Below are 21392 nucleotides of genomic sequence, written 5' to 3' on the forward strand. Positions count from 1 at the left end.
AAGCGATATCGTATGAGAATTGTCTTTCTCCGTCTGACTTACTTCACTCAGTATGATCATCTCTAGGTCCAACCATGTGGCTGCAAATTGGTGCCCGGTTTTTGAGACCAACTTACTTCTCAAAACTGAGACCTCCAGCGACCCTGGTCCACTCCTGAGGACTGGTCCTTACATTCGCATGAGGGATGGCGGAGCTCTGTGACTCTCAGCATAAAGTCATCTCAGCTGTGACCTGGCTTGTAAATCTGGCTTATCTTCTGCAACTTTCTGTGCCCCATCAGCTTCCTCTTCTGGATAATAGAGACACTGCATTCCCTGCCCCATGCTTTGCTGTGAAGCTCGAATGAGGTGACACATGTAAAAGGGCTGAGAACGGGACCTGGAGCTTGGAAGCACTTGATTATTATTAGCCATTATAAAGTTCTAAAAAAGGACATTAATATTCTTTCTCTGTATTCGAGTGCTTTGTCCCAGTAACCTACTGGGGATATCGAGTGCTTTGTCCCAGTAACCTACTGGGGATATAGTTCCTCCAGGATTTGGCAATCTGCCTCTTAAGGGCATGATCCTACAACCAGCCCAAGAAGGATTGCTTACCTTCTTCCTTCTTGCCAAGATTTCCCACACTGTGCTCTCTTCTTGGAGCCCCTGGTATTTTATGAGGACCCTTGTGTCTGCCTGTGCTAGACCCAGAGATCTCTTATTTGTGGAGGTCATGTTTTCACAGATAATATTTTCTCTAGCTATCCAAACCTAGAGGGGCACCACGGGGTAGGAGTTAAGAGCCCTGCCTCCAAAGCCACAAATGTCAGCTCTGTCACTTTCTAGCTGTGAGACCCTGGGTGTATGAGTAACTTCGAACACCTCAGTTTTGTTCTCTGCAAAATAGGGACACTGAGTGTCCAGCTCATAGGATTGTTGTAAAGATTATACAGGTTGATTCCCATGAGGGGCTTAGAATAGCTCCCGCCTCATATTAAGTATTCAATAAATTGTAAATACTATTAATTGTAGCTACAATGTAACATGCCCCAAACACACACAAACATGCAGCCATTTAATTAGAGGTAAGACTCCTCCTCATTCTATATCGTCTGCCTGTGGGTAGCAGGTCATTCCCACGTACAAAGATTATGAGGCTGCCCTGTCTCTTCTTTTGCTGTGAAAATGAGTTTTATATTTTTAATGTTATATGACCTCGAAAATCAATCACAGCTCAGCATCTTGGAAGAGAAGGTGGGGAAAGGGACCTCCCTTTGGCACTAGTTTGTCATCTTCTCCTACCACCCTCTGCTTTCATGTTTCAGACACTGGATTTCTAACATAAGCCAAAGAGAAAGTGTACCTGTCTGGGGTCATAAAACTGAGTTCTAGTTTTAATTCTTTCACAAATTAGTGCGTCACACAGAGAAAATCTCTTCCCTCTAGACTCCGGTTCCTGCATCAGAACAATGATGGGAACATACTAGGTGCGGCTTTGTTCTTTCTCTGTTCTCAGACTCTGTGAACGTGATCATAATTCCAGGGTCTCTGAGGATCTGGCCATGGTGGAGCCAAAGCCTTGAGAGGGAATGTGTCGGCCTGTGATCTGTCTTTGGATTTTATGGTGGGACGGCCCCCGAGCCCTCTATCACCAGCTTTGGAAATGTGGATGGAGATATCATGACCTTTGAATACAAGATATTAATGCTTTGACTTTTCCTTTTTAATTGTGTGAGATGCGCTGTAGTTGGCACGAAAAGGTTACATGCTGATGTGTAGGTCTTGACAAGCAGGAAACACCAAAGAGAAGCCCCTGATTCTCTCCTTTACGGGGGCTGCCTTGGCCGCTTCCTGGGCGTGAGGCTGAGGAGTGGGCAGTGCCACCTTTCCCATCCTCAGGAGGGGTGTGTACCAGGATTCTCTATATGTTTGCTGTCCCAGGGAGTATGGCTTTCATGCCTTTAATAGAGCCTGACCTCGCGACTGTCTTGAACTTTTCTGATCCATTCTCTGTTCTCTTAGGACAAACAAGAAGGAATAAAAACAAGAAGGAATAAAATGAAAGTCGTGACTCTTATCAGTTTCTCATTGCATCAAACTTACACTTTCCAATGTGGCCTTCATGGCTCTCTGTAATTAGGCTCAGAATCACCTGCCTCGGCCTCCATCACAAATTCGCAGAGAATATCTGCTCCCGTTTCTTCTCTATTCTGCAGACGTGCACTCCCTCATCTCAGTTGTGAATTGTCTTTCCCCTCCGTTCTCCCCTCTTATGCCAGGCTCAGTCCAAACCCCACTGTCTGTGAGATGCTCTAGGAGGGAAGGGAGCGTATTAACCGTGTGTGTCATGAAGTGACACACTCCCGGATGTCAGGTTAGTTAGTGTTGTGTGTCAATTTGGCCAAGCTACAGCACCCAGACATTTGGGCAAACATTAGGCTAGACGGTTCTGTGGAGGTAGCTTTCAGATGAGATGAAATCAGTAGACGTTGAGTAGGACAGATTACCCTCCATAGCATGGGTGGGCCTCATGCACTCGGTTGAAGGCTTTGCTAGGGAAAGACTGCGTTCCCCCGAGGAGGACAGGATTCTGCCAGGAGGCAGCCTTCAGACTCAAACAGCAGCATTGACCCTGCCTGGTTTCCTGCCCTGCTGTGAACTTGACTCTACTGTCCTGTGAGCCAGTTTTTTGAAGTAAACCTCTCTCTCTCTACATACACATCCCAGCGTGTACACACACAAACACACACATGCTGCTAGCTCTTTCTGGAGAACCCTTATGTGTAGCGTAATGTAATGTTATGCTTCCCCTACAGGCAAGACGTTCTCTCAGGCACTTTGTTGGGATGTACCCTTCCTCTCTGAAGCTTTCCTGGATCTCATCCAATCTTCTAAATCCCAACTAATTCATGTTAGGTGAAGGTAAGAAAGCTGTGTGAAATTGTTCTCTGCTAGTGGTGGAGATGGGGGTAGCGCCCCATTCGGCCACACCCCACAGCTGCCCGCCCTGCACAGTGTAGCGTATGCCCTTTGAATCGCCATTCATCTCACAGACCTGTCTCTTTGAGGGTGTAGGTGGGTCCTACCTTTCACCTGTTGTATCACCCCTTCACCGGCATTGAAGGTACATAGACCAGGTGTTCGGTGATTGGTAAGAAATGAATCACAGGATGAAAACAGGACTATCCTAAAGCCTTCTTGGTCCTCCCTAAAAGAAGTTTGGGGATAATCCTTCTCTCCTCTAAACTTGCTCAGTGCCTTTTTTCAATTTTTCTTTTTTTTTCTTTTTTATTTTTTTTAACATCTTTATTGGAGTATAATTGCTTTACAATGGTGTGTTAGTTTCTGCTTTATAACCAAGTGAATCACTATACATACAATTTTTCTTAGACGGGGAGGCAAATGCTGTTGCACACTAGCTGTTTGTACACTATAGCCAACATGCCTTCAACACTGGTGTCTGCTGCTATTGGCTGCCCTGTGTCAGAGGCTGGGTGTGTGTGTATGTGCGTGTGTATGTGTGTGTGTGTGCACACGTGTAATGAGATGGCTGCCCTGTGTCAGAGGCTGGGTGTGTGTGTATGTGCATGTGTATGTGTGTGTGTATGTGTGTGTGTGTGCACACGTGTAATGAGATGGCTGCCCTGTGTCAGAGGCTGGGTGTGTGTGTGTGCATGTGTATGTGTGTGCACACATGTGGAGTAAGATGGCTGCCCTGTGTCAGAGGCTGGGTGTGTGTGTATGTGCGTGTGTGTGCACACATGTGTAATGAGATCTCACAATTATTCTTTAGGTAGTTTTTTTTTTTTAATCCAAAAACTGAAATTCAGCAGAATCAAGTAAATTATCCAGGATCCTAGAGTTAATAACTGACCGGTCTCTGATTCTGACTCCAAATCCAGGTACTTTCCATGACTGCAGTGCCTCCTCAAACTCTTGAGAGCAAGGATGGTTAAAAATAAATTATATTTGCCTATGTTTGGATAGTTTTAACTTGTCATGTGCTCAGTGTGTGTTAATGTGGACTATTGGATGGAAAGCAGATAACCAACAACAGAGACTTAATTCAGCTGGACAGCTGAGTGAGGGCCTTCCTAGGAGACGAGACAGTAGTGAAATCAGAGTGGAAACATACAGGATATCTGCATAGGAAAGCAGATCATGTGGAGATACACTGATTCCTTTCAATAAGGAGATTCCTGACAAGTTCCATGCAGGCTCAGGAAACCCAGTTCATGACTAATGGATGCCTTTTATGGCTGCACACTTCCTAGGGCAGAAAGAAGCCTGCGGAAAAGGCCACAATGAATAGATTATGAGTATGGAATCCCACGGGGAAGTGAACTAGTTCGGGCTGCCAGGTGGCTGTAGATGACCAATTTCTACCAGTGATTAAAGTGTCCTTTGGATGCCAGAGAGAAACACCTGGCTGAATCAGGACCAGGATAGGAGGGTGGAGAGTGGCTTTCAGATGAAAAGGGTTGGAACTAAGAGAGGCGTGTGTAGGCTTTATGCCTGTTACGTGGCGTTGGGGTCTAAGCTGAGTAGCTCTGAGTTATGTGTCCGTTGTGTGCCCTGAGATTCATCACAAGGTAGAGGGCTGGCCCAAAGCGTCTGTGCTAAGTCAGCTCTCAGAGGTGTTGGGATCTGGAGAGCCAACAGATCTAGACCCCTCTGTGTGAGGAGCTTTCCTGCTCATCCCCAGCCTAAACTTTCTCTTCGTCAGCTCCAAGCCACTGCTCCTGGTCCAGCACCTGCTGAGCAAATGAATAACTCCCTTCCCTTATTGGCATTGCTACCTTGGAGGTATTTATAGCCTGTGATCATCTGCCCCCTTAGCCCTCTCCCTCTTTAGACTATAATTTAGCATCAGACCCAGGTCTGCTGACTGTGGAACTGAGCACAGCCGGGGGGTTCTGCTGCCAGAGCTGGTGCCTGGAAGGGCTGAAGCCTCGTTAAGGCTTCAGCAGTGGTTCAGGAAAGGGGGAAACCGTCACTCTCAGAGTTGGTCCTCTTGGTTCTCTTTATTGAGAGTTTTGTGGTTTGTTGGGTTAGAAGAGATTTAGAGATTTGCCCAGATGTCTGTGTGCATCTATGTGTGTGTATGTGTGTGTGCATGTGTGTGTGTGTGTGTGTGTGTGTGTGCGTGATGGGGGAGGATGGGAAAGCAGAGTAGAAAGAGGGAAATTGGTTTTCCTGTGTCTCCAGTCTCTAGCTCTCTGGTCCTCTTGTTCTTCTCCTCTATTGTAATTCTTAAAGGTGGCAAAAGCAAAAAGCAAACAAAAACCAAAAAAACAAACAATCTCGAACACTAGACACAAAAATCCTAAAAGAGCCCTTTGTAACATAGATGATTCTTTCAGTTTTTCAAGATTCTGAGGCCACAGACCATTGAAACATTAAGAAGACTATATATGGAATCTAAAGGGAAGAAAAGAATTTGGGAGGATTATTTAAAAGACTGCAAGAGAAGAGCTATGCCTTGAGCCAAGGATTTTTTGGGAAAGTTTAGACTCCCAGTAGCTGGAGTAACCTCTTTCTATGATTTAGAAGATGAAAAATAAAAAAATATTTTTCAAATAGATATTTTTGAAAAATAAAATTGAACATATTTTGAGATCAAAGCCTGTCATGTCCTCCTAAGATATCACAAGGATACTAAGCTGACCGGTAAGAATGGTTCCCGTTCCCACCTTGCTGGAACTCTCTATTTTGCAAACACGTAGCTGAATTAACCTCATTGACCTTACTTCAGTGTAAGTGCAAGAGTGTTGAAGACTGGGGTGGGGGAGTAGGGTGTGGTGTCAAGATGACTTAAGTGTGGTCTTTCTCGTGTTATTTCCAGGGAAGGTTTTGACACAGTGGAGAACCCTGGAAGGTACCAATTTGACAAGGAATCATGTTTAGCCTCTTCAGGTAGGACATGGTAGACTCATGCTTCCTGACCTGTTGCACTGAGAATGCAACATTGTTTCTGTGACATTCCTCCCAAGAATGTACCACCTGGGACTGGTCAGAAAGAAAGGGGGGACAGAGCCAGTTCAGGGTGCTTCAGAATGCAAGGTCTGGATACACTTGACATCTGATAAGGCCACGAGAGACAGAAGGACAAGCAACTGCCTCACACTGAAGGAGGCTGTAAGTGATGGCAACTGAGTTTAATGTGTGTTCCTGGAGGAGATCCTGGGCAGGAAAGGAACAAGAGACACTGTTATGACAATTGGCAACTCGTGAAGGAGTTCCCTGGCTGGGAAGTTTACGTGGGCATCATACTGATCTCCTGATGGGGAGGGTACATGCTGCAAAGGAAGATAGAATTCTTGCTTGGGGGAGGTAAACGCTGGAGTCATTAGGGGTCATGGGGCCACATTATCAGGCACATCTTTCTCTCTTTCAGGAGACTCTGAGCCCAGGAGCAGAGGAGCCGGATAAGTCTATTCCACCAAGCAAAGCGGCCAACTATGTCAATTCCACTCTGGTCCTACCCTCTGCTTTTTTCCTCCTGAGATCTTTTCCTCTCCCCATCTCTAGCCACTACCCTGTACCTCCTTCTCACAAGATGCTCCTTTCAGTCTGCCTATTACATAATCCCCAGTCTCCCTGATAACAAGTTTTCTTTCTGAGGATATCAGAATTTGAATAGGGAACACTTGAAAAGGAAATGCCTCCAAGGCCCAAAGGAATCAATCTCTAAACATAGAATTTCCGGCATTGTAAGTGGATGAAGCCCTGACTTGTCTCTCACCACAGGTGTCCTGAGAATCTCGCCACTTGAGAAGAGGCTAGCCCTGCCCTGGGAACCTGAGATTCCCCAAACCGCCTGCAAGAGAGCTGGGCGTCCCCCCATCACCTCTGTACCCATTACTCAAAAGGATGCTCTTCCCTTTTGGTGCAGAAGATAGTTCGATATAGAGGACGGAATCATCCCTTTAAGTAAAATTCCACAATAGAGCATTAGAAAGATGTGATAAAATATGCACGAGTTATTAAATATTGTCATCAAGATGAGAAATAAATCAGACATTTTATGGTTTCTGGTTATAAATTCCATTTATTCCGTAAGCGTTTAAAGAAGAAAGTGGAGATGCAAGAGATTTAAGCATGCCTGGGATGGGTGTATTTCATTACTGCTGTGTGGCTGTTGCATCCCCAGGGGAAGCACAGAAGGGCCCTCTCAGGGCCAGCAGGTACCAGCGGCCGTCTCTCTGGGTCTCTGAGTGCAGGCTTTGGCATCTGAGAACCTTCCTATGAGGTTTTCGCGAGTCAGGAATTCTGGCCAGATTCCTTCTGGAGGTGAGCTTGAAGATAGCCTGCCCCTTGCAAGCCCCAGATCAAGCAAAGAGAAAAGCGAGGTGGCGAGGGTCCGTGTGAGTGCTGGCAGGCAGCGCTGACCGATACAGATCATTAACAGGGGAGGCAGGACGTGAGCCCTCCGGAAGAGCGGCCACTGAAGACCAGGGAGTGAGGCACGATCCCAATCTGGCGAGCTGGCGTTCAATCAACATTGAGCTTTGTGTTCATACAGCACTTCACACTTTACATGTTGTTGCATTACATCTTAACACGGCCCCTCTGGCATCACCATAGCGGTTTTCATCCTATAGACGGAGCACAGGAGGATGTCTCACTCACACAACCAGGCCTTTCTCAGCTCCTGCTGACGCTGCACTCCTAGTAATATCCCTTTAACGTGGTTCTAGTTCACGGAGAGAGGATGAAAACAGGCCATGTCCCGACATTCCTCGTCGCAGGATTTGACCTGCTTCTGGCTTTGGAAAGACTCATGTGTTATTCCTCTAGCAGATTTCTCTAATTCTGTTTGGTTTGGGCTAAGATTAAAATTAATTGGTCATTTCATGATCACAGGGCAAGACACCTGAGGACAAGCCAGAGCGTCAGGATTGGCTGCGGGTCCTCCACAGGCCAGGCGGTCTGAACGAGGTGGCAGGTAAGTGGAGCGTACCTGGGTGGGCCTCTAACCGTGCACCCCTGTGGCTTGTTTAGTGACTGGGATCTTTGTCACAAGCTTTATGTGACAGTACTCAGCCTTATGAGTCCCAGCTGTTGCCTACACACACACACACACACCTCCCACACAGAGGGGCACCCATGTGCATCTTTCTACAACACTCACACTGTTTGCTAGACGTTGAGGAGTGTTGACTTTTGGAGAAAGACAAGATAAATCACTTTGGAGAGGGAGAAAAGGAAAAAAGATGATAAAGAAAAAAATCTGCTTTCTTCCCCCTTTAAAATGCCACAAGAAAATGTCAAGGATATTGCTTTACCGGAAATAACAGAGAAGTTCAAAACAAAATTGTCAAGTGTCATCCCTTGGCCTGATTCTCTCTTCACACAGGGCTCCTCTTCTCCTGCCTATTAGCTGCCTTCCTGCCTCTGCCTCCAGACCTCTTAAGAAGTCACTTCTCTGGACTCCAAAGGAGGATGAACCAAAAAATAGCCCTTGGAAAGCCTTTCACTAAAGGGAATAATAGATAATAAACAAAAGGACAAAGAAGTGGGTAAGAGATCTTTCTCAGACAGCTGGCTATATCCATCTCTGGGACACTGTCCATCGGAGACCACATAGGAGAGGTTTATCATCATTTTCAGTGCCATCATTATCCAAAGACTTTATTATGTGATTAATTGTGCAAGGTTATGTACAGGCCACTGTAAATAGCAAACTATATAGGATTGCTTCTGCCTTCTTGTAACTTAAAATCCATCACGTTTCACAGTCCTACAAAAAGCATCCCTGATTTACTATCCATTCTACTTCTATTATAACAGCAACCTCAACAGTGCTGGGCTGAGAGACACGGGACAGGAGAGTTTTTGTATTATTATAGGTTCATTCATTCCAAAATCAATTCAGGGCCTCTGTCTTATATACCAGGTCCTTGGCTTGGTAAGACAGAGCTAAGGGACAAATCACAGATTCTGCCCTCAAGGACCTAACAGATGCTATAAGCTATTATATTCAATTTCTTTTTCTTTACATAAAATGTTTCTAGGAAGGCCAACATATGAGACTAAGAAATCAGGGTTTTTCGTTCAGTGGGAAAGAGTGGATGGTAATGAGAAAACTTGTAAAGGAGAAAGTATCACTCCCATTTTATGCATCATGAACAAACCTCAGGGAGGTTTGGTAATTTTTCTAACCCACAGCTAACCAGTAGAGAACACAGGATGAGGCATGGATTCTGCTGGAGCTCAAAGTCTTGCTCATGCTGCCCCACTGGGTCCTAAGATACAAAGGGACATCAGGAAAGGGAACCCAGCGCTTGCCCCACTGAGTTCATCCTTTGCAGAAGTAACAGCTGCAAAAGTTTTCTTCAGTCACGATTCACAACAAAAGTTTCTCATTTTGCAGCTCTATCCCTGGTAGAGAAAATCCAAACTGGGATTGGGAAGCGATGTTGTGATCCTTTTCCTGGATCAGAAGGAGAACTTTGGCAAGAATTAAGGCCTTGATCGATCATTTGGTGACTTTGATAGGCCAAACCAAAAAGATCCCAAGTATTCCTTATATTTATATAAACTAGTTTAGAGTATTATACTATAACGCAGGCAGTTTTAGAAGGAATAGAGAAAGATCTACCCAACAAACAGAATGCACAAGAAGTAGCAAAGTAGTAACGATAGCTACAACCCTCAAAATCAGGACCTATAAGATTTGAATGTCATAACTAAGAAACTTGAACAGTTAATTATATAGAATTCTAGATTTAATTTTCTTCCTATAATTCTTAGCACTATTTATTTAATGGAGAAGAGCTTACTGTTATTTTACTGCTGATACTGTCATTTTTGCTTTTAGTAATGGTGATTTGAAAACTAAATGTCATGATGAAAATGATTTATTTCGAAAGACTCCCTTAAAATCAGGATGAAGGGCTTCCCTGGTGGCGCAGTGGTTGAGAATCTGCCTGCCAGTGCAGGGGACACGGGTTTGAGCCCTGGTCTGGGAAGATCCCACATGCCGCGGAGCTACTAGGCCCGTGAGCCACAACTCCTGACCCTGCACGTCTGGAGCCTGTGCTCCGCAACAAGAGAGGCTGCGATAGTGAGAGGCCTGCGCACCGTTATGAAGAGTGGCCCCCGCTCGCCGCAACTAGAGAAAGCCCTCGCACAGAAACGAAGACCCAACGCAGCCAAAAATAAATAAATAAATTAATTAATTAAAAAAAAAATCAGGATGAAAAACATGATTCTACATAGCAGGCCACCTGCCACGGGTTCACAGCTCCCATTCTTTGTCTTGCTGGAGGGTCAGTCAAAGCCACTGGCACCATTTGTATGCAGAAGGAGCGTATGATGGACCACATCCTCCCCAACTTACATAAACTGCGGGCGCCTAGGTAAGACCAAGAAGGCCTTTGTCTCTGAAATCTCTTCACACTGAAGCAACCACCAAGACATCACGCTAAACATTCTGTTACGGTTTTGAGTGCCACTCCTGCCCGCTTTAAATCTGGCCCAATCCCCAAGCATAATTCATTAATAAGATCTTCATGGTCCCAGCTTTCAATAGAGCCACTGTCCACTGACGGAAGAATATAAATAGGATATATTCTAAAATACTGCAGTTGTATTCTGTACTCATTACATGCATCGCCCCCATCCTTCCAACTACACCTGCACACAGGCCCGTAGGCATAGCAACTTTATTGAGTTACTTTCAAATGTATCAAAATTTGACAAGGAAAACCAGAAAACGTAAGTAGCCATTTGATAATACGAATAGGGGGGCTGTCGTGAAAAGGAGGACTGATGAGCATAGACCCGGGTGGAACCAGCCAATACGTGAGAAAGTCACTGGCCCTTTCAGGGAATCAAGACAAATGAAACAAGGAAGAAGGACCTTGAGAAACTGACAAATCTGGACATGCCTAAGTACGCCAATATCTATTTCTCCTTGTGCATCATCTTTCTGAATCTTCCCACCCGAAAGCAGATCCTGCGGAGCCCCAGGAAAATTTAAGGGAGGACTGCCTCAGGGCTAGTTGAGGGCCGGAGCAAGTGCCTGAGCTTTGCTTTCTCACCTGTTTGTGAATAATTTGCACCCGATCTGCTGAATCTACTCTACTCTTGATGGAGGGGGTCTGGGATTTGGTGGAAGGGTGCCCAGTGGAGAAAGATTTGGTAATAAGATGTCAGGTGCACTAACACACAGTCCGGGGGCACCGAAGAATGAATGAAGCTTGGGAAAGTGCCAAGGGAGTTCTGGAGGTGTACACGGCGTGCCCTCACGAGGAGCCTTGAAATCCCTTAAAGGCACTGACAGTTTTTCCCGGTTTTAGGACTGAAATTGGCTGAACCTCTTCATTCTTAATTGGGAGAAACTGCCGAAGCAGCAGAGAAACAAGAGGAAGAAGACAGGGTATGTGATAAGAAAGGAAGGACCTAGGGGACCAATAGTTGAAAACGCAGAGAGAGAAAGGAGAAAGGCTCCCCCAGGGAACCCAGGGCGGGATACCCCACAGGACTAGCACAGTGTGGGCCAAGATCCAGAGGGGAGGGTGGGGTGAACAGACCAAGGATGCAATACTGTTAGCCCCTTTCTCCTTGGATTAATTGCAAGAAAACAAGCCCATAGATGCAAAGGATTCATATTGATAAGCTATTTATGTAAGATTATACAACTCAATTAATAAACATACAAGAGGCAACAATGTGCAAGCCATATTTCATAGCTGATAGCTATAGTTTTATCATCAAAGTATAAAAGCCCATTACAATGCTATCCAGTCCTGCTGTGTCTGCCTGCCTGTGATACCTCCCCATTCTCAGAAGTCACTCATTGCCTCAGTAGCTTTATTTATTTACTCATGATTTATATTCCACCTACTTAGAAAAAGGGTCTGAGACAGCTTGTGATGTTAAAATATATAGAAAGCAGAAAAGCTAAAAATGAAAACGGGAACACAAACCAGTTAAAATGAACAAGGGAGGAAACGTATCCAGCACCACCTGGATTGGGCAAACGAGAGCAAGTGTGAACTTCAAACGTAGCTCTGGGGCTGCCAAGACGGAGAGGGACACGTATGTTGGTTCGAATGTCCTCACTGATTGAAACATAAGGGAATCAGCTCACATGATCACCTACACTCTTTCTTGGTACCGTTTGGCACGTGCAGTAACAGATAATAAACTGACTCTAGCTACAGATTTATAACATATATAACAGTGCCTTCTCATGGGCTTTCTTATATCTGCTCCCTGTAGATGGCAGCTTGCAGATCCTGTATTTAGGTGGGTCAGGTACTTAAATTGCCCCATCATAGCACCTTCTACCAGGCCCAGGACAGTGGTTCTGAAACAGGGATATTTTTAAACTGCAGATCTGAGTTTCCATCAAATATTATGATTGAGTAGCATTCGGTGGGGTGGGGACTCAAAGGTATCTTTAAAATATATATAAATATTGGGCAGTACACACAGGTTATTTCTGATGTTCATTCCTGGTAGAGAAATGCTATTCTCTGGGCTGAAAGGGTTTTATTTCAATCATTTTCTCTCTGAGAATCAGCTTCTAAATTTTGCAAGTTGGTGTCTTTCTATCAGCACTTTCTCACCTTGAAAGTTCAAGGGAACTAGAAGGGCTTGAACCTTGGAGGTGGTAATGTATCTCATACTCCAGTGGGGAGGGGATGGTGAGGTCCTGCTCAAAGCTACAAAGGGGCTTTACTTAAAGAGGAGCCTCCCCCACCAGGCTCACAGCCTGGTATCAGATCCTGGGCTAAGTTCCAGAGAAACACCAGCTAGGACAGGTGCATCCACCAAGCAAAGCAAGGACTTCTGAACTTCCTACTCAAAGGGAAGAAACTGACACTCAGAGAATACCTAGTTTTCACCAGGCACCATTGCCAGATATTCCACACTGAGAACTTCAGTTAATGTGCTATTTTTTTGGAAATAGCATGATTAGCCCATTTTGCTAAAAAAAAAAAACAGGCTCAGAAAAGTTAAAATAACCCTCTCAAGATCACACAACAAGTAATCGGTAAAACCAGAATTCAACTCAGCTCAGTCTACACCCAAGGCCCATGCCCTCCCTTTCTGCTGTGGTTCACTGTGGAAATATTTCCCTCCTCTGGGGTTTTGCTCCACCAGAGTGCAGTAACATGGACTCGTTAAAAGCAAAGTTTCTATAGTCAGAATTCCTAGGCTTATGTCTTAGCCTCATCTCTTGAAGACTGGGGACATGAGTCAAGTTACTTAAACTTTGCATGTCTCAGTTCTCTCTTCTTGTGAGATTGGTATCTACTTTGCAGAGTTGTGGTGTGAATCAAATGTGACTTCTGCACAGCATATAGTAATCAGCAAATGCCAGCTGATCTAAAGCTGTAGCAATGACAAAGATCCTTCAGGTTTAGGGGAGATCGGTGAGACTGGACGGCAGTGCTCATATTGTAGTGATGGTTCAGAGCCGGATGGCCAAGGCAAGGCCTTGGAGTTCACCCTCATCCCAACAGGAATTCCAGGAGCTATCTTGGATAAGAAAGGACACGGACAAGAGAGAAGGGATGTGACAGTGGCAGCTGACTTGAGATCCACAATTAAGTCTTCTAAATTATCACTGAAGGAGCCTTCTGTTTCTAAAAGTCTATAATCTTACTAAGAATAAAATAAATGAGAGCATAAATTTTCAGAAATAGCATTTGGGAGTCTGAAAGCTGGCACCAACTAAGCCATATGAAATCACTTTAAATTTTATTTGGTTCAAAAGATGAGCAAGGAAAGGATAGACCAGTTTCTTGGGGAAGCTCATGAACATTAACAGATGTCAGCTCAGGTCCTGGTTTGCTTCTACACCCATCTGAAGGGGAAGAGAAAAATCGTCAGGCTACGAAGGGTAGAAAGAGTCATCCTAGAATTACACAATAGGGACAGACCTGGAAAGGACTTTCTTCCTCTTAAGCAATGGTTTTCACGTGAGCTGGAGGAGAGGGGAGGTAGTGAGAGCTTGTGCCAGGAGCTGAAGCCCATCCTTCCTCTTTCAGCCACCGCTGATGAGAGAGGGAGGGCGAGGAAGACTTGTCGGCCATGAGGGGACAGGGTGAAGGTTAAAACACAAACGACTGAGCCCCACTAATACCCTTAGTGGGGAGTTGAGGGAACTGAAGGCAGAGGGGAGCTAGTCAGTGGAAAAGACTGGGGTCTCTTGTCTCCTGTTTCCAGGCTGGGGGAAAGACCGCCATCAACCGCCTCAAATCAGAGCTTAGCTAAGGAAAAGCATATCAATAGGGCAAATGTTTGTATTAATCTGTCCATAAGCTCTACTGAGTTCCCATGTAGAACAGCTGTGGCAATAGGAGGTGAGTGCCCTTCACGGCAGGGGTGAGGTTGGCAAGGAACCACACACAATGTGGGAAAAGGGCAAGTTACAGAAGAGAGGGCCAGAGGGTGGCCTGGGGAGGTCCGAGCCGGGAATGGATGGGATGCTTCGTGGAGCAGGCAGCTCGTGAAGGGGAAGATGTGAGAAGACTGGGGCATCTGGAAACGAAATAGCAATCAAAGGACAAATTAAGACATACACAGTAAGATGATGGAGAGACCGACAGAGCTCAGGTGAGCGTAGGAATAGGAGGAGGGGCTCAGCCTGGCTCTGGAATGAGCAGGGTGAAGAGGTGGCAGCAGCCGGCTGAGAAGGCATGTTGTTTCCAGGCTGAGGCTGCGCTGGCAGTGGAGATGGCTGAGGTGCCGGGGCCACAGGTAGAATCAGAGCTGCACCTGGGGAAGATTAGCCTGCTGGCAGCGGGCAAGATGGAGGAGCGTGGGAGAGACTGTGGGCAGAGACCCCACTCGGAGAGAATTAGATGAGGTTCCAGGAGGTAATGAAGGACTTTCCCGGAGGGGAGGGAGGAAGAGATGGGAGAGATGCTTTGACAAAACCTGGCTGAGAAAAGGACTAGAGGGGAAGGGTGAGAGAGAGGGAGCCCAGGTAACGCATCCCCACGACCTCATCTGTGAAGCCATGGGCACCCTACACTCCAAGGTGCTCTCAGGCTGAAAGGTTCTCATTCTAGGTGGTCGAGGAGGGCCGGTGAGGTCGGAACAAAAGGTCACTTAGTGCAGGCAATTCAATCAGCGAGTTAAACCACACGGGCTCCTTAGTGGAGAAACAGCGCTGCTAGGTGTGTTCAAGTCTTCCTCATGCTCCAGGCTCTCCGTGCAGATGGGGTGTGATCTTTCCTTAACTCCTGCATTCAACACCATCGTTGCCTTCAGGTCTCCAGCAACCCACGGCCTCGCCTCCTTCAAACTTGTGCCTACAGCACCATCTGCTGGTGTGGGATCCTGTGGCCTCTGGGCACGTGTAAAATCTTCATTGTGTGCCCTCAACACTCCCTCACCCACCACACCCATCCCCTGCCCATCTCACCCCACACCCCATCCACAGAGCCACAGACACACACAGACACAGATGCGCACACAGACAAACACAAACATATACACACACACACACAGGTGCACCTAGAGAGCCACAGACACAGACACACATACAAACAGAGATGCACATACACACAGACACACACAGACAGAACAGACACAGATGCGCACACAGACACACACATGTAGACGCATGCACACACAAGCCCGGCTCTTTCCCTCTTTCACGCCCCGGCTGCAAATGCACAGATTTCCGCTCCAGCCCGCCTGGCCTCCTGCTCTTCCCTCTCTGTGCTCTCCAGCCTCTGAGGTCTGCTCTCGGGCAGGACCTGGAATTGAAGTTGAATCGCACTTTTTCCCCAGCACTACTGCAAAGTGGAAACAGCAGACGGGTAGGACTGCAGGATTTGAGAGGACAAACAGTTGGACATCTGAAAAGTTAATCTGCTGGTTAATTTGCTTGCAGACTGCTAATTGATCCTGCAATTCCCTCCGACCCTCTGCTCCCCAGTCCAAGAGGCCTGGGAGGAGAGAGGATGGTCCTTCTTCCTGCCCATCTGCGTCCTGCGCTCCATCCTGGCAACTGTACACACCATGCCCTGCTCATTCCAGAAGAACCCGGAAGACAACCTGGTTCCCCCCCACACACGTTTCCTATTAACCCCCTTTCCCGAAACATATCGGTGTGTCTAAAGAATCCCAGGTTCAAATGGATTTTATTTTTAAACCAGAAAAATCATGATACCGTAATGAAAATAACCACTTTTTTTTAACCTTTTAAGAAAAATGCCATTCCCTGCTACATCTCTTAATAGCTGCCTCCTGGCGGTAGCCTAAATGACGAATCCACCAACCTATTTAAAATGTAAGGGAGGTGATTTCAAAAGTCATCTGCGGGTGTTTCCGACTACAAATGCAAATTCTTTTGTCAGCGGTCTCCGGTGCCATGGAGCGCACAGGTATTTTTAGTCCGCACAGATTTGTGGGGTGGCGCGGGAAGAATATACAGACACGCACCAAATTAATGCAAGGGGGGTTCTTAGTTCTGAATATTCATTCCTTTGGGATTTGGAGATCCAAGGAGACTAGGCGGCCTGTGCCTGCAGACGGGTGGGTCCAGGTCCCTGGTACCCTGTTCCCTGGGTTAGTGCCAGCCCCCTGGCCCCCAGGGGCTCCCACTGAGAAACAGGCCCTGCCCATCACAACTGACTTGCCTGGCGGTTCCCAAGTACCAGCCAGCATCCTACTGGTGATACTGAGGGGCCCCGTCCCTCGCCCCCAAAAGGCATTCCTGTTTTTGTTTTGTGTTGTTTTTGCCCAGGTAAATTTGGGACAAGACTAAAAAGGAAAAGAAGGATGAAAAGACAGAAGTGTGTGTGTGTGTGTGTGTGTGCGTGTGTGTAGGGACAGGGATCTAGCCCCCCAGGCCAGGTCAAGCATATGCGTATGAGAATACTCAGGCTCTGCTAGCATTACTTTTGCTTGTTTGTTTTAACCAGCTCTCAAGTGCAGAGCAGTTAGGCTGTTAAGCAAAGTATAGGGACCATCTATGGAATAGCTTAGGTGCTAATCGACCATTTAGTCTATATAAACACAACATATTCTGGATTTTTCTGGATACTCTCAACTTTAAGTAGCTATTTGTAGGATACTCAGAGGCACATTCCTACTTGGTAAAGCATGTATTCCAAACTTTTGTTTGGTGTGACGCAGGAAAACTTGCTTTGGAGTCTAGCAGATACTTGCTTGAACATTGGCTTTTGCCATGTACTAGCTGTGTGACCTTGAGTAACCCTACCTAATCTTTTTCTAAGCCTCAGCATTATTGGAAAATGTAGACATTAATGCCTACCTTCCAGGGAACTTACACATCATCTCACTGTAGAGTCTGTCACAAAGCACAGTAAATGAAGTCTGTGACTGTCTGTCTCGATGGCCACCTGGCAGATGCTGGGTGACAGGAGGAAGAGCCCCAGAAGCTCATTCTCAATGCAGACAGGCATTCCAGGCGGCAGATGTCCCCAGGGGAGAGGGCAATGAAATGGACCAGTTTTCCTGTTCACTTCCAAGTGCAGACACTGCTGGCATCAGATGACCTTGGGTTGTTGAAACCCAGAAACCTTTAGAACAAGGCAGAACTGAGACTAAAGCATGGAAATTAGCAAGGGGCAGATGTCAGCTGAACCTTAGGAGAGATGTTCTGACTACGAGAGCTATCCAACAAAGGACCCAGAGGTAACAAGCTCTCTGTCACTGGTTGTGTTCAAACAAAGCCAGGTAATTCCGGTCAGAGATGGCATGGAGGGAGAGCCTTCGATGTAGTAGAAGGTCCAACTCTATCAAAATCAAAATCGAATGTTCTCCCAATGCTAAGTCTTTGTTTCTGTGAAATAGAAAGAGAGAATTGCTGCTCCTATTTTCCCTTGAAACCCAACACTCTGCAAGTCCCTGGTCCCTGCTGGAGGCAAAGAAATAATAGGAAACCTCCAGAGTTTCAGAGCCTCGCACTGAGACCATTAAGCAATCTGTTCAGAGCAAGAGGGAGAGTGAGTCTGGGAGGAAGGTTTAAAATAATAATTAGCCTCTGTTACAGCCTTAATTGAAACTGGTTAGTCCAAAGAGAGGATCTCTTGGGTCAACCCTGCCCACCCCACTCACCAGCAGCGGTGGAAAAATGGCCTCACTACCCGAGTGGCCAGCAGCCCTGCATTGGGCAAAGGAGTAATCTGACGCTTTCTCTCCTGATGTGCTCTGTCCTCATTGATGTATTTTGTCTTTCACTGAATTGCTTTTCTCCCTCCATCTTTTTCTTTCCTAACTGCTTGCACTTCAAGAAGGACGCATAACATTCCGAAGGATATAGTCCTTCCATTTCTTGAATTCCGGGTAATTCTGTGATTGGCTGATCTAACTCTCCAACTGTTTTTTCCCTTCCTTCTTTCCCCTTCCTTTCTTTCCTCTCTGCCCCCTGACGTCCCAGGCTGGGTTCAGCATCACAAATCGAGGCACCCCATGCATTTCATTCCTGGTTTCACCCACCCCCTTCCTACAGGCGCCCTGAATTCATCAGGTTCACTCTCAGGACCTGCACTGGTATATCCAAAATTTGGTTGCATTGGGTCACATTGGTTTAAATAAATAGCTCTGATTTTTAACTAAGAATGCATTGGAATGCTTCCTAAATTTAACCAGGCGCAGGAGTTTGGACCAGCCCTCCAGGCCCTGTGGCAACCTGGGCTCATGGTCATGGAGAAGAGGAGACCCTAAAGTCATGGGTGTCTTTTTAGGGAAGAGAAGGTGGACAGGAAGAGGGAAGGAGCCTGTTCTCCCAGTGCCCTGGGCCCTGGTTTTTGGTGGAAGTTGGGTGGTAAGGCTTGGTGCCTCCACAGTTATGGTTTGCAGGCTGGGCTTAGACAGAAGGAAAGGGGACTTTCCCCTCATGCCTTCATCAGCCACCAGCCCTGGTTTTCACTTGGGTTCCTGTTTCTGCAGCTCCAAGGTTGGATGGCTGGGAGTCAGGGAAGGGACGCAGTGGCTGGGTGACTTCCATCGTCCCTTCTTGGGGACACTCTGAAGAGGCTCAGGTCACTGTCCCATGGCATCAATAGGACTACGAGAGCATCGACTAGTGTAGGTTTGAGATAAAGGACAAGAAGGTCCAGGCACCAGGAGATGAAGATGGAAACACGGAGAGACGTGAATGAGGTCCTAGTGGAGGTGCGTTTGGAGGAGCCCACGTCAGCAAAGGGACGGCGCCATCTGGGATTCAGAGACAACTTTGCCTGTCCATGCCCTCCTTTCCTCGCTGCCTGACCGGCCACCTCGATACACATCATGGTGGCCTCTGTCTTCCAGAGCACCATTCATGAGAGAAACACAAGTTTACAAACAGAGGAAACCAAGATGGGAGAGAAAGGAGAGCACTGGTTCGGAGTCCAGAGACCCTGGGGGAGGAGGCTTGCTCTTATACTAACTATTTGAGCAAAGCCTCCTCCGTTTCCCCATTTCGGAAGGATAACTTCATGTGATGACCTGCATGTGCTTTCAGGCTTTGAAATTCTAAGCTCTTACATGGATGCTTGTGACACCTATAGGATGACCACTGTAGGTTTCCTTTCTCCTTGAAGGACTTGAGAGATTGTCTCCATATATTTTAGTTAATTCAGCTCGGTTTATACCTAAACCTTAAGGCAGATGTCCAATAACTCACATTGCTGGATTTGGAGCCATCTTGCCCTGAAATAGAAAACCAGTGTTTTGGCTGTCTGTCCAAAACCCCAAGGTGAGCAAAACTTGGATGTCAGGACCTGTTTTGAAACTTAGATATGGAAACTTCTTTTAAAAACAACTTTACTTGCATAAAGGAAACCTCAGTACATAAGAAGGAGGCTGTAGAGTTCAGAATGCGGGTTCCTAAGGTTAGTTCTGTCTATGACACATCAATAAATATGCTGAATGAACAAATAAATGAGCCTTCTACCTGAAACAAAAACCTTGGATGGAAGTCTCCCCAGGGTCACTCTGCTCTATTGAAGACCCCCCTCAGGGACAAGGAAGCACTGTCTTATCTGGTGGCTTATGTTTTAGTGGGGACAAAGGTCAGTTAAAAAATGACCTCCCTAAGTCAGGGGCCAATTTGACTTTGTGCTCCCTGTACCACTGGCCCCAGTTAGGCCAGAAGTGCCCGCTCCCCCCTCCACACACTGTCCTCTGCCTGACAGCCACCGTGTCCCCACACGTTATCAGGTCCCCAGATCAACTGATCGCGGGCTTTGCAATGCGTGCCCACACCCCCGGCCAAGTTCCATAGAGATTTACCTTCAAAGTCATATTTTATTTAGGCTGATATTAAACTGAACTTATAGTCCTTGAACCCACACTGAGAGGAGCCAGGGGGGAGAAAGGGGAGCTAAATGTCTCACCTGGGGTCTAAGAATGGGCTCCAGATGTGCAGAGGGGGGACACAGAAGGGCAGACCATCCCCGGGGCATTCAGGAAGCGTGAACATCTCTAAAATTGGAGTGGAGACAGGACTAACCAGTGTGCACTTGTTTCAAGCCACTGCCTGTGGCAATGCTCTGAGGCTGGCCAGCAAGCAGCTGGGTGGCCTACACACCTTTATTTTTTGCCTTCTGAGACATATTCATCAGTGAAATATCAGAACCCTCAGGGGCAGCACGTGCTTCTAATTCATTTTCCAATTGTATAATGAGCCAGAAGTGAAATTTTTAGGGTGAATTTAATTGACCTTCACAGCAACATCAGGCAGATTGGCTTAAATGCTATTAAAGCAGAATGTAACCCGGTGAGACTTTCTGGAAGGTTATCGGAAAATCTATCAAGTTGTTTTTTCTTAATTTTCATCAAGAAAGGAAAGATAGATAGAGGACATAGAAGGAGGAACAGACAGAGAGGCAGAAGGGGAGAGATTTAAAACCAGGGTGAGACGGGAAGAGAAGAGTGAGAGAAACGAGAGGCTGGGAGAGGGAGGGGAGTAACGCTCGCCCCTGTTGCTGGGGGTTACGTCTTAATTTACAAAGGCTGTTGAGAATTTGCAGTCAAGCCACAGGTCACATTGGTCTCAGTGTGTTTCCAACACTTGAGCATAAGACAGTGCAGTCCTCCCTTTATTAATATTTGATGTTTAGCGTGTCTCGAGTGCTGTCATGCAATAGAAGGGCATCTTCTCTGGCAGCTGACAGGGGCTTCTTTCGGATGCCATTGCCCCTTTCACCAAAAGACACGTTCAGTCTCAGTATCAGGGTACCTCTGGGGAAGCCAGGAAGCCAGGTGCGGGGCTGAAGGGATCCTCGGGTACTAAGGTGGCATCCTCGTGGAAGGGCTGGCGGGCAATGGACGGGGTGGCAAAGGCCGTGGCAAGCTGGGCTCAACTCTAGTCATGGTCAAGTCAGAGGGAGGTGGCCAGTGTGTTAGGGGTGGGCCAGCGCGGGGCATTGGGACCAGTCCACGTCAGCTTATTTACCGCTGGCATTAGCATGGCCTCTGGCACC

At 46.7% G+C, this 21392-nt stretch overlaps 1 protein-coding gene and 1 long non-coding RNA gene across 7 annotated transcripts in view; one reads left to right on the top strand and one right to left on the bottom strand.

The window, feature by feature from the left end:
* The window catches only part of NTM (neurotrimin), a 941546-nt gene that overhangs the window by 434899 nt on the left and 485255 nt on the right, over window positions 1–21392 (bottom strand). The gene's annotated exons all lie outside the window — the stretch shown is intronic.
* Window positions 3720–10155, top strand: LOC309667931. The gene is made up of 2 exons (XR_014268003.1): window positions 3720–7930; window positions 8342–10155. It is a non-coding gene; the product is annotated as an uncharacterized lncRNA (long non-coding RNA).

The sequence above is a fragment of the Balaenoptera physalus genome (genome assembly GCF_965194825.1).
Source record: "Balaenoptera physalus genome assembly, chromosome: 10".
Classification (NCBI taxonomy): domain Eukaryota; kingdom Metazoa; phylum Chordata; class Mammalia; order Artiodactyla; family Balaenopteridae; genus Balaenoptera; species Balaenoptera physalus.